Raw genomic sequence first — 13,550 nt, 5'->3', positions numbered from 1 at the left:
TAGTCAATAAAGCAGAAGTAGATGTTTTTCTGGAACTCTCTTTCTTTTTTGATGATCCAACGGATGTTGGCAATTTGATCCTTGGTTCCTCTGCCTTTTATAAAACCAGCTTGAACATCTGGAAGTTCACAGTTCACATATTGTTGAAGTCCGGCTTGGAGATTTTTTAGCATTACTTTACTAGTATGTGAGATGAGTGCAATTGTGCAGTAGTTTGAGCATTCTTTGGCATTGCCTTTTCTTGGGATTGGAATGAAAACTGACCTTTTCCAGTCCTGTGGCCACTGCTGAGTTTTCCAAATTTGCTGGCATATTGAGTGCATCACTTTCACAGCATCATCTTTTAGGATGTGACAGAGCTCAACTGGAATTTCATCACCTCCACTAGCTTTGTTCATAGTGATACTTCCTAAGGAGCACTTGACTTCACATTCCAGGATGTCTGGTTCTAGGTGAGTGATCACACCATCATGGTTATCTGGGTCATAAAGATCTTTTTGCATAGTTCTTCTGTGTATTCTTGCCACCACTTCTTAACACCTTCTCCTTCTGTTAGGTGCATACCATTTCTGTCCTTTATTGTGCCCATCTTAGCATGAAGTCCTCACTTGGCAACAAAAGATTTCACATGCCACAGCTAAGACCTGGTGCCACCATAAATAAATAAATAAATGAATATTAGAAAATAAAGCATCACCTTCTCTATTAAAAAAATAAAAGGATTGATAATGTAAAGGCTATACACACTGACTGTTTGAAATATTTTGAAAGATCAAGAATGAGAGATAGAGACAGAGAGAAATCAGAGTAAAGATGAATCTATTTAACCAACAAGGAAAGGCAGTCAAATAAGTTAGGAGTTGAAAACGCAGCACAAATGCCCTAACTGAAGCAAGAAGCCTAACTGATAGTCCTGCACATGCCTTTCCACCAACAGAGCTGTACATATGCTAATTCTTCTTTGACTCAGTGCTTGTTTGGTCCCCAAAGGTGGGGATTCTGAATTAGATATCTGAGAATGGAAAAGTTATTTTATCTCTAACTCTCAATTCTTCCCTACTTTTAACAGTATGACTTTTCCATAAATGTTGTGCCCCTAAGCACCTCTGCTTTCTCCTTCTTGTCATGAATAATGTACACGGCACAAAGAAAATCAATAATACTCTTTTTTTATCCTAAAGTTATCACTTTTCACCAGCATTCATTCTTCTTCTTTTGTCTCCTCTAGGAGAAAGTAATGTTTATTATGTATGCTTGATCGATGGGAAAACACACCCAAACTATGAACATAAGAAGATTAAAAAGTCTTTAGTGCAAATTAGACCATCCTTTCCCCCTCTCTTCCATCACACCCTCTCCAAAAAAACACAATTTTACAACCTTCTAGACTAAGGAAATGGCAACCCAGTCCAGTACTCTTGCCTGGAAAATCCCATGGACGGAGGAACCTGGTGGGCTACAGTCCACGGGGTTGCAAAGAGTCGGACACGACTGAGCGACTTCACAGACAGACAGTCACAAACTATATTGTTACTGTTGTTGTTTAGTCACTAAGTAGTGTCTGACTCTTTTGCAACCCCATGGACTGCAGCCCATAAAAGGGACTTCTGTGGCTTGTATATTGTAGAAATGTGAGCATTTTTGCAAGATAACTATGAAAACATGCTTGACTGGATAAAAGGATTTGCCTTGTTTTACTAAAAAACAAATGCAAGCCATAAAAAGTTAAGATAGGCACTAACAACAAAATAAATTATATTTTAGTTACACATTCAATGTTTTTATAGCAAACTCCTTTCTCCACAGAAAACCTTCAAGGTATGATCACCGCCATAAAACACTACATCCTATTTCTCAAAGGGAAAATTCCAGAACACTGAAAATCCAAGATCCCTATTAAATTTAATTTATGAATTTTTACTGGCTAAGAACGATCTCCTCTGATCTGGCTGCTCCAGTTCCCTTTTAATGTCTCTCAGTCTCATCCATTTGGAAACAACCCGAGCTTTTAAAATACCAACCTGAACTATCCAATGGGAAATACTGAGAGAAATCAATACTCTCCCTGGCATTTCAGTTTCAGAGAGAAACCCAGGCTTGGTGTCACTGACAAAACCACTTAGTCTCAGGGATGGAAAAATAACCCTCCCCTTTTCCTGAAGCAAAGTACATATTTCATGGTAGATTGTGGTTATTGAAAAGATTTTCAAGCCATTTAACTGTTATAAGCTATGCTTTATTCTTGCACAAAACCTCTAAAAGGTAGACAGGATCTGCCATGATTAACAAACAAGCACAGACACAAAGAGTCCTTGTACATTTTCAAAGACTTTTCATCTGACTCTTGATCAAGTCAGGTTTTGTCTATTCGGCATTAGGAAATTAGGAAGCCTTTAAAGTTACTCAAGATTTACAACAATAACCTATGATTCTAAGTACGCTCAACAACTTTTAAATAATATTCCAACTAGCAGTACTTGCACTCTTTTTTTTTTAATAGATAATTTTGCAAGAGGTAAAGGTACAGAGATAAAGACTCCATTTGTCCAATGCCAGAAATACAAGAGACTCAGCTTCAACCCCTGGGTCAGGAAGAGTCCCTGGAGGAGGAAATGGCAACCCACTCCAGTATTCTTGCCTGGAGAATTCCATGGACAAAGGACCTGGTGGGCTATATATAGTCCATGGGGTCGCAAACAGTCGAACACAAATGAGCACACAGCACGCAAGGCACAGGAGGAATGTTATTGTGTAGAAATGTGTTAGCCCCGAGGCAGATGTCTGGTGGTGCCATCTAAAGCTTGTTTTTTTTTTTTCTTTCTTTCTTTTTATTTTATTTTTTTAAAATATAAATTTATTCATTTTAATTGGAGGCTGATTATTTTACAATATTGTACTGGTTTTGCCATACATTGACATGAATCTGCCCCAGGTGTACATGTGTTCCCCATCCTGAAGCTTCCTCCCACCACAACAAAGCAGTCATACTCCAATACAATTTAATTTAAAAATAATAAATAAATAAGGAGCCAAGCTTCATTTACTTATTCATTTTTACCGATTTACAATGCTGTGTTAGTTTCAGATGTACTGCAAAGTGCTTCAGCTATACATATATATGTACACAAATCTACTCTTTTTCAGATTATTTCCCATTACAGGTTATTACAAGATATTGAGCCAAGTAATCTGTATTATACAATAGGACCTTATTGGTTATCTATTGTATATATAACAGTGTGTATCTGTTAATCCCAAATTCCTAATTTATTCCTCCCTCAACCTTTCCTCTTTGGTAACCATAAGTTCGTTTGTCTGTGAGTCTGTTTTGTAAATAAATTCATTTGTGTCCATTTTTCAGACACACACAAGTGATACACACAAGACACACACAAGATGATATTTGTCTTTCTCTGACTTAACTCATTAGCATTCTAAATTGTCTATGGGAGGTGGGAGAGGTCCAGAAAAGACCACATACAGGGAAGGAATGGAAAGTGACGGAGGGAGAGGGACAGGAGGAGAAGGCACAATGGAGAGCAGACAAATACTGGTTCTATTTTTACCTCCTGTAACATCACAGTTCCCCCTGATAAATGAACACATTAATAAACCTGACAGTTGTCTTTAAGGAAACATACAGATTTTTTTTTTCTTTAACCCATTTTACATTTGTTTCTTTGGAGCTATACTAAACTCCAGAATATCAGTATAGTTATATCATTGTTTAGAATATCAGTAAGGAAAAATGAAATCACTACACCTGCTGAATTTTAGCCTAAGTTGGAGAAGATTCAGTTTAAAATCAGGGAAGATTCTAGTTAAAGTTGTCTTTAAGACTTCTAAAAATATAAAGTATGTGATATTCCCAAAGATATAGAAAACTAAAAATACACAGTGTATACAAAATTTGTTTCAACAGATAAAGGCATCTACATGCAACAATATCTAAATTGGTTCTTAAACTGTAATAGCCTGGAATTTAAGCTAGAGAACTTTGCCTGATATTGCTTTAAAATTAAATATCCAGATAGATTGATTTTTTCTTCCTTATAGTATCATAAGTATCCCACCCCCTGATACTTCCTTATAGTATCATGCTATGCTATGCTAAGTCACTTCAGTCGTGTCCGACTCTGTGCGACCCCATAGACGGCAGCCCGTCAGGCTCCACCATCCCTGGGATTCTCCAGGCAAGAACACTGGAGTGGGTTGCCATTTCCTTCTCCAATGCATGAAAGGGAAAAGTAAAAGCGAAGTCGCTCAGTCGTGTCCAACCCTTAGCGACCCCATGGACTGCAGCCTATCAGGTTCCTCCATCCATGGGATTTTCCAGGCAAGAGTACTGGAGTGAGGTGCCATCGCCTTCTCCTTATGGTTTCATAGTACTTTCCAATTGGCAGAGTGGTAAAGAATCTACCTACCAATGCAGCAGACACAGGAGACAAGGGTTCAATCCCTGGGTCAGGAAGATCCCTTGCAGGAGGAAATGACAACCCACTCCAGTATTCTTGCCTGGAAAATTCTACAGACAGAGGAGCATGGAGGGCTACAGTCCATGGGGTTGCAGAGTCGGAGAAGACAGCAACGGAGCGTGAGCTCGGTGGTATCGTCGTCATTGTATCTGGGGAGTTTCCAAGTTCATTTATTTGTATTTCTCTCTCTTTAGGAAAAGCATGCTTTTGCTCACACTAATCTTAAATGTATGGGAAAAAATAACTCATTTTTAAATTTCTTTATAATGGACTTTATATTTCTCACAACCTGCTTGTGTGTGTTTGTGTGTCTGTGTTGCAAGGAAAAGGCAATCCTGACTCATGTTGGAAATGCTTCTTTGACTTGCTTTTCATTGCTTTTGTTATTACAGTCATACGAATGGCCTACCTCAGAGAATCCTGCCCTTCTGCTTGACTGTTAAACTACATTGTTCAGAACACTGTCCACCTGTAGATGGCAGGAAGGGAGAAATTAACACATCCCCTGCCTGAGGTTTGCCATTCTAGGAGATGTTCGCAAGATTAATGGTCTTTTTACTTTTCTTCCTCACCTCCCTCCATCTCTGATCTGTAAAAGAACCTGGCATCCAGACCTGGATAAGATGGTTATTTTGAGGCTCTATCCTGCCATCTTCTCAGTTTCTGGCTCCCTGATTAAAGTCGTCCTTGCCTCAGCACCTCGTCTCTCAGATTCATTGGCCTGTCGTGCGGCAAGCAGAACAAGCTTGGACTCAGTAACATGTGTGCACACATACGTGTGTATGGTTTAATTCTGTGGGGTAGCGTGCAGGTGATGTGTATAGATTTTTAACATTGTTTTCTTCTGAAGTGTAATTTACAACAGAAATATGTACAAATCATAAGTGCATAGCTGGGCAATCTTTTTCAAAATTCCCTGTAACCCGAGCTCAGATCCAGAAATGGAAGAAACCCAGCAGCTCAGAGTCTCTGCTGGTAAGCTGCAAAGACTCTCACGTAATTCTGGGTCATGTGCTCACTTTGCAGCCCTCAGGGACAGAGCCTCTGTGCCCCACCACATCCTCTGGCAGGACCCTCTACCATTCTGCCAAATATTTCTCTTTCCCCTCTTTGCAGAGGAGGGTAAAGGAGACGGGAAAACTCAGGTCCCATCCATGTGTCAACTTAGAGTTATGTTTTATTCAGTGGGAATTTTTAGGGGAGCAGGAGTCAGGTTATATAGAAGTTTGCAGCAAATGGCAGGTAGTCTGAACATTAAAAGCATTTGGGGGAATTGAAGAAAACCAGATACATCAAGTTAAGGAATTTAGTGCTTTGGGGAAGGTGCAAGAGCCTGGGCTCACTGAAATCATTCCTTTCATATGCATCGCAGCTACTGGAGCCAGTATCCTGCCTTTTTTTGCATCCTGAGTTTCTCAGAGCTCACCGGGAGTGGCTAATGGCTGCTGGACCACAGGTTCTGTTCTTCCTGGTTGCCCTCAGGGCTCAGAAATTCACATTAGGAGGGCCAAAATTGCTGATGATTGGCATTCCTTATTTACTGATGTGACAGGAAATACTCCATCTCTCACATGCCATTACCAACTCAAACTCTTCCTGCCTAAAAAGACTGCACCAGGAAAATGCCATCGGTGGGACTGCACCAGGCTAGAGCGAGGGCATTCTGAGAGGCAGCTGCTGGTCTTGGAAGGAAGGGCAGAGGCCCATGTCTGCCCCTCCCCTCTTTCCACCCCTCATGCCAGCACCATCGCCTACTGTTCAGTTTTCAGTGACCATATGCAGAAATAAGGGCTTGCAAGCTCCATGCAGTGTACCCTTGGAGGCCACCCAGCCCCCATGCTCCTGGACTGCTGCACACCCACCTGAATGAGGTTAAGGAAATTCGGCCCCTCCAGTAGATCCAACTTAAACTCGGGAAGTGATCTCCAGCACCTAACCTAATACTCCTGTAGTACTACAAATTGGCACTTGCCAAGAACATTTGCCAGTGACCGCACAGCAACAACAAGGGTGCTCATCTCTGCCCCTGCAGAGACTGAACCCTGTGCCACTGCAGCTGCCAACCTTCAACAGCCCCTGAGGGAAATTCAGGGGGGAAATGGGGCACTCTGTGCTCCAGGGAAACTGGCGAAACAGGTCTTGAAATAGTTATATATTCTTAGAAACTGATTTCCTGATCCAAATCCTTGCATCTCCTCATACCTAAGTGAAGTGAAGTGAAAGTCACTCAGTTGTGTCCAACTCTTTGCGACCCCATGGTCTATACAGTCCATGGAATTCTCCAGGCCAGAATACTGGAATGGGTAGCCTTTCCCTTCTCCAGGGAATCTTCCCAACCCAGGGATCAAACCCAGGTCTCCCACATTGCGGGCAGATTCTTTACCAGCTGAGCCTCATATCTAGAAAAGCACTAAATGCTTTCATGGTGACGTCGGCTCCTGGTGACTAACAGAAAACCTCTTGTAAAATAAGCACTTGATTGAATTGAACTCCCTCATCACCAGAATGTTTTATATTGACTTTCTGGCATGGCCTCTTTAGAGCAGTCTCTCAGAGCTATCTGAGGTGCTGTCTCCTGGGCTGCAGTCCTCATTTTGCCCAAAATAAAACTTAATTCGCTAGTCTCACATTGTGCATCTTTTTAGTTGACACTGTGCTTCCATCTCTCTTCAAATTTTCCTTTCTTCCACACCATATCCTTCTCCTCCAGGGCATTAACTCTTCCAGCTGAGTTTTCCCTTCCTTCACTGTGAATTATCTACATCCTATCCCAGCAGTCATTAAAAAAAAGAAGGTATCTGCCCTATGGTAGAAGAAAACTAGAATCCTTTAAAGTTAGAAAGTACTTTCTGACCCTCAAAATCCTGATTTTCAAGATGCTTGTCACAACTTGCAGCCCAGGAGGCCAGGCAGCAGTCCTCATTTTGCCCCAAATAAAACTTAACTCGCAACTCTCAAGTTGCACATCTTTTTTAGCCCACAGTTATGGCAACCACCAAGGGACCCAGAATGGACTTCCTTCCTTTGACTGGACTCCATGAGGAACTGGAGCATTGCTACCAGCAGTGGCCCCTTGCACCCATCTGCTTCCTCAGGGAATGCAGACAAATTTGGGTAAGTCTCTCCTGGTTCTTGAATCTCCTGTATTGGTTGAGATTCTGTTTTATTTGATGGTGGAGCAGGTTACTTGCCCCCTCCCAGCAGGAAAGATACTGGGGGGAGGGGGGTGGGTGAAACATCCAGGATATACCCACTCCTGGTCTAGACACTGAGTGGAGCTCAGCTGAAAGATACCGAGAAATTCCCACCCAGGCAAAAGATACTGGAAGATGCCAGGGGAATTACCCACCCAGTGGGAAGGTCCTGGGTAGGGGGGCTCGATTGGGAAAAAATCGAGAAATACCCAGGGCTCAGCTGAAAGATGCTGAGGTTGCTCCATCGTAGGGGACTGAATGGTCTTGGCTAAGTGGTTAAGGAAGAGGCTGATCTGACACTTTCCCTCAATTTGACTGCCATTATAGAACTTGTCAGGGTAAAAGTGAGGAGAATCTATCAGAGCTTTGCTCTGAAGAAAAAGAACAAGACTCCTCCCAGCCGGTTTTGGTTTTCTCAGGTGACTGAGAAATTTACAGGAATGGTGGAGGCCTAGTCCTCATACCATGCAGTGGTCCCGCAGGGAAACCCACTCATTAATTAACACACTTGCTCATCTGGGGGTCACGCATAAGAACTGGCCATTCAGCCACCTGAGCAGCCGTGGTGGTCTTAGATCTCTGGAGGCAGAATCCGAGACACGTAGGCCAAGCTGCGATGACTCTGGGGTGACTCGTGGAGGAGTTAAGCTCATAGGCAGCACATCGGCCCACTACACAAGTTCACTAGTGATTTTATCCCTGACAAATTCAGCTTAAAATGGGAAACAGAATCTCTCAAAAACAGAAACAAAGTGGGTGTCCGAAAGCCAGCCTCTGACCAATACTCCAGCCAGGTTCATGCACAATACACACTGAGCTCATTATTGCAAGTACGTACCTAGTTAATTGCAGAAATTATACTGAAAGAGATCTCAACCTAAAATGACCAAATTGGGGTTCTTCTGATATTACAAAATGGATATTTTTGTGCACACAATTAGAAAAGATTGGCCGTGCTTACTTTGACTGGTATCTGGAAGCTTCTAAAACACAAAATGACAGAGTAACTTCTTTGTAGAAAACCAACAAGAAATGGCTTGAAACTATCAAAACTAAAAAAGACTGCTAGCACTGACTGTGCCAGGTCGCAGGTCTAATGGAACTGGGAAGTCACATTTTGCATTTACGCCACTTGGCTTTTGATTTCTGGGCATCTCTTTGCCTTTTGTTTCATTTGCAGTGTGACTCCTGGTAAAGTTCTGGTTCAGTTTGGTTGTGTGGGTTTGGTTTGAGCATACAGACATCTGGTCCAAACTGCTCAAGCTAATAGGGAATTGCTCACTCTAAGGTTCCACACTGCACCTGGGAACCCCTTGAGGAAAAAAAAAAAAAAAAATTTTTTTTTTGGCTGGTCAATCTATAGCTATGATCCAGTGACAAGAAAAATGGCCTAAAAATATTAGCTCTTTATTGACATAAGATAGGGAAATGGACTGAAGTTCCCTTATGTCAAGGACTTCCTCCTGTAATCAACAGCCTATGGCTGATCAAACTGAGACCCCTACTTCCCCAGAGGGACAGTCCCTGCTGAGACCAATCTGCCCTCGCTATCAGGGCCAAGTTGAGCACTATCTGGTCTAAATTTTGGTTATAAAACTATGATCACAGAAAAATACGATTTTTCACAATGTGGTCACAATATGCTTTAGATTCCAGAGAAAACTTAAAGAAAAAAATTATGTCTTTAAACATTCTTGCCCTAAGAAAATAACTCCTCCTATATCTTTAGACCAGAGCTCTCTGGACCACTTATCTAGACCATCTCTAATTCCTGAAACCAAAAGAAAGAAAAAGGGGAACAAAGTCATTTAAAATCTTATTCCAACCATTGTTTACAACTAGTGAGTTTTATTCTGTGATATCTGATTCATAATCTGGTTCATAAATTTGGAAAACAAAGCTACAGGATCTCTTGTGTCTGTTTGGATATGTGTATGTCTCAGTGTGTGTCTTTGTTTTTTGGATAATATTGCTGATTGCTGATACCAGTTTGTAAATGAGTTCTAACCTAATTGGCCTTAAAAAAAAAAAAAAAGGAAGCACTTGCAAATCAAATAATTCTAAATACAAGAGAAATTAAACTAAATGAATTTCAGGTTCACATGAACTGGGAAATATTCAGTATTAAATACCTGATACTAATGTTTGTTTGTTGATCTAACTAATGTGGACATGTCTAAGTGTAATTAACATTAAGCAGAATATTTTCATTATACCTAGGTTTATACAAATTATAAGTTAAATATTGTTATATCTGTTACAAGTTTGTCAGCAAAGAAATCACCTTGAGTGAAGAAACTTCTAAAAAAAGTAAGTGAGATATGAGCCTTTAGATAAACTCTATTAAGAATGATTATGCTTTTGGAATGTCTATCTAAAATAGTCTCTAGATTGGGGTAACTTGAACTTCTAAGGGTTGTGCTAAACTAAGTGTTGGAAGTCTATTGAATAGCTAACTCATTTCCAAATAAAATAAGATTTTGAAACGTTTACTACTAAACACTAATTACGTCTTACAAAGAAACTCAAGAGATTTGGGATTAAAAATAAATGATGTTTGGTGCCATCCTAAAATGTTCTAAGAAAGCAAAGTTTTTAGAAATTATCACTGGTATTTTTGCTCACCAATTATAAAATGCTAATATAAAAGTAATTTCTTCATTGCTTAAGGAAAGTAAGAAGTGTGTTCTCAGTAAAGGAATGAAAAATGGAATTGCATTTTGTGAAGGGAAAAGGAAGTAAGTCTGACTGACAGGTGGCTTTTTTAGGATGGAAGAACAAAATAATGGGTACAGAAAGTGATAAGGTTTGTGGAAAGTGAACCATGAGAAGAGAATTTTGTACATGTTTTAAAATAAGCTTAAAATAAATTTAATTAAGTTTACCTTTTAAATAAAGTAAGCTAGTGCAAAAACTTGAATTTAGCTTTTCTCTCTGTTAAGATGACACCTTTTCTTCAGATGTTGAACTGCCTTTGATAATAGATTTAAGTTTCTTTATCTCTTAAATGATCTGTTCTGAAATCCTTTTGTTGCTTTGGTTAAGTGAATAGCTATTGTTTCACAGTGACCTAAACCATATCTGACTGAGTGTTCTAAACTTTTTTGATATTTGTTGACAAAATTTCCTAAATCATTCTAATGAAGAAGATTTCTAGCTAACTTTGGGATGCTTCAGAGGGCCCCTGAAACATCTCAAAGAGAGATATTAAACTAATTAGGTTCATTTTGTGTATAGAATTACATGGGGAGTATTGTCAAGTGAGTAATAAGTCTCAGGCTATATTGTATGGCAAATGTTACTAATATAGATATCCTAGAAACTGGATGGAATTCCTAAAATTCTGATATGTTTGGGTAAAATGCTATCAGGCATAATTCTAGTTACTATCTCAAAATATTGTCCTAGCACAAACCAAGTGCAAAACTGCTTCTTCTTCAATAAGATTTATAGAAAGGACTTTTAGATAAAAAGCAAGTTTCTGAACTGGGTAAAGATTCAAATGGAAAAACCTGATGACTTCACAAAGGTTAGCAAAAGGACTAAACAAACTGGTGAATATGCTTATAACTTTTATGGTTTCTATCTGAAAAATTACTGATTTGAATCTGTTTTCCCGGTTTAAGAAAAAAACCTTCCCCTCAAACTAATTATGATGGTAATTTGGTAAAATTATATTTTATAAACAAATTGAAGCATTTATCTTTTCTCTCTATGTGAACCCTCCAGAGACTGGAAGCTCTTAGTTTCCAGTTACTTCATCAGATAAGTTAGGAAGGTTATCTCACTAACAGAAATCTCAAGGAATTTTGCAGACCCTGAGAAGGGAGGAACTTACTTAGATCTGTTAGGTAAAATATGTGATAAGACTCCTAACCCTGTAAGTTTTTATTTTAAAACTCCAGTCTGAGACTTTATAAAAGTTTCAGCACAGCAAAAATGTCTATGATCAATTATGGTTATATAAATCATCAGACCAAGTTTACTGAAACCGTACCTATATTACAAACAAGTCTTAATTTGGTTATATTGGGTGAAAATGATAGTGATTTTAGGGGAAAAAAATGTTTCAATGAATGTTAAGTCCCAGTTTGTTAATGGAGGTCTGTGTCTACTAAGACTCATTTCCTGGATAGTTCTATGCTGTTAGGGTATATTAATGTAAAACTCTTTGGCATTGCCTTTCTTTGGGATTGGAATGAAAATGGGGAAACAGTGGAAACAGTGTCAGACTTTATTTTTTGGGGCTCCAAAATCACTGCAGATGGTGACTGCAGCCATGAAATTAAAAGACGCTTACTCCTTGGAAGAAAAGTTATGACCAACCTAGATAGCATATTGAAAAGCAGAGACATTACTTTGCCAACAAAGGTCCGTCTAGTCAAGGTTATGGTTTTTCCAGTGGTCATGTATGGATGTGAGAGTTGGACTGTGAAGAAAGCTGAGCACCAAAGAATTGATGCTTCTGAACTATGGTGTTAGAGAAGACTCTTGAGAGTCCCTTGGACTGCAAGGAGATCCAACCAGTCCATTCTGAAGGAGATCAGCCCTGGGATTTCTTTGGAAGGAATGATGCTAAAGCTGAAACTCCGGTACTTTGGCCACCTCATGCAAAGAGTTGACTCATTGGAAAAGACTCTGATGCTGGGAGGGATTGGGGGCAGGAGGAAAAGGGGACGACAGACAATGAGATGTCTGGATGGCATCACCAACTCGATGGACAAACTCAATCAGAATGATGAGCTAAGTCTCAATTAAAAAATTAACCTCCTATCTATTAAAAGGAAAACTCCCACAGTCATGGGGAGGATCTACATGGTTAACACCAGGCTATGGTCATTCAAGTTTAAAGGCTCCTCTATGTTGGGAATGAATTATGAGACAAGAACTTTATGAACTATGCCTACCATTACCCTTAGAGAGAGTGATTGGTATGGAACTCAGTGGGTTTGTGGCACTAATTTATGGCCTTGACATCTACAGGGATGGACACAGAGGTGTAGCCTGCGATTTCCATGAATTTAAGGTCATACACGTCAACAAATTAGAGGTAACCCTACCCAATCTACCGCTGGTATGATCCCAACAGGTCAAAGATCTGTATTCTATTGGCATGACCATTTAGCAGCTTTTGTGTGTGTGTGTGTGTGTGTGTGCTTTCATTGGGGTTAGAGGATGTAATTGGCCATATCGAAGCCTTAACAACTTTCATAAGCTTTAAATGATAGTAACAGGATATTAGCCTATTGAATTCTGAGATCTCTATGATGAGAAAGGCAGTGCTACAAAATTGCAAGGCCCTTGACACAGCATTTCAGGGAGATATCTGTGCTATAATTCAAAGTGAATGCCATATTTTCATTCCTAATAAATCCTTTAATGTAACACATTTGATGAACCACATGAAAAATCAGATTTCTGCTTTAAATGACCCATTCCCTAGTTTTGATGAGCTTTTAAAAACAAAACAAACAAACAAAAACTGGTTTGGTGTGGGAGGCTCACGGCTAGAGTAAGTAAGTAAGTGTTAGTCGCTCAGTCGTGCCCGACTCTTTGTGACCCCATGGACTGTCCATGAGATTTTCCAGGCAAAGATACTGGAGTGGGTTGCCATTTCCTTCTCCAGGGGATCTTCCCAACTCAGGGATCAAACCCGGGTCTTCTGCACTGCAGGCAGATTCTTTATGGACTGAGCAACAAGGGAAGCCCCAAACATTAACTAGATGAACTCTCAGAACACAGTAGTATGGATTTACTGGACCTTCCATTTTCCCAGCATTATTAGAATGGACCCATGGGAAAGAAGAAATGTGATACAAATTACAATTGTGGAAAAGACCAGGAAAGATTTTATAGAGTTATCATTAAAACAAAAGACATA

This window comes from Bison bison, unplaced genomic scaffold, assembly GCF_000754665.1.
Source record: "Bison bison bison isolate TAMUID 2011002044 unplaced genomic scaffold, Bison_UMD1.0 scf7180017864196, whole genome shotgun sequence".
NCBI classification, from domain to species: Eukaryota; Metazoa; Chordata; class Mammalia; order Artiodactyla; family Bovidae; genus Bison; species Bison bison.
The sequence above is the reverse complement of the archived record's forward strand: the minus strand, read 5'-3'. Positions refer to the sequence as shown.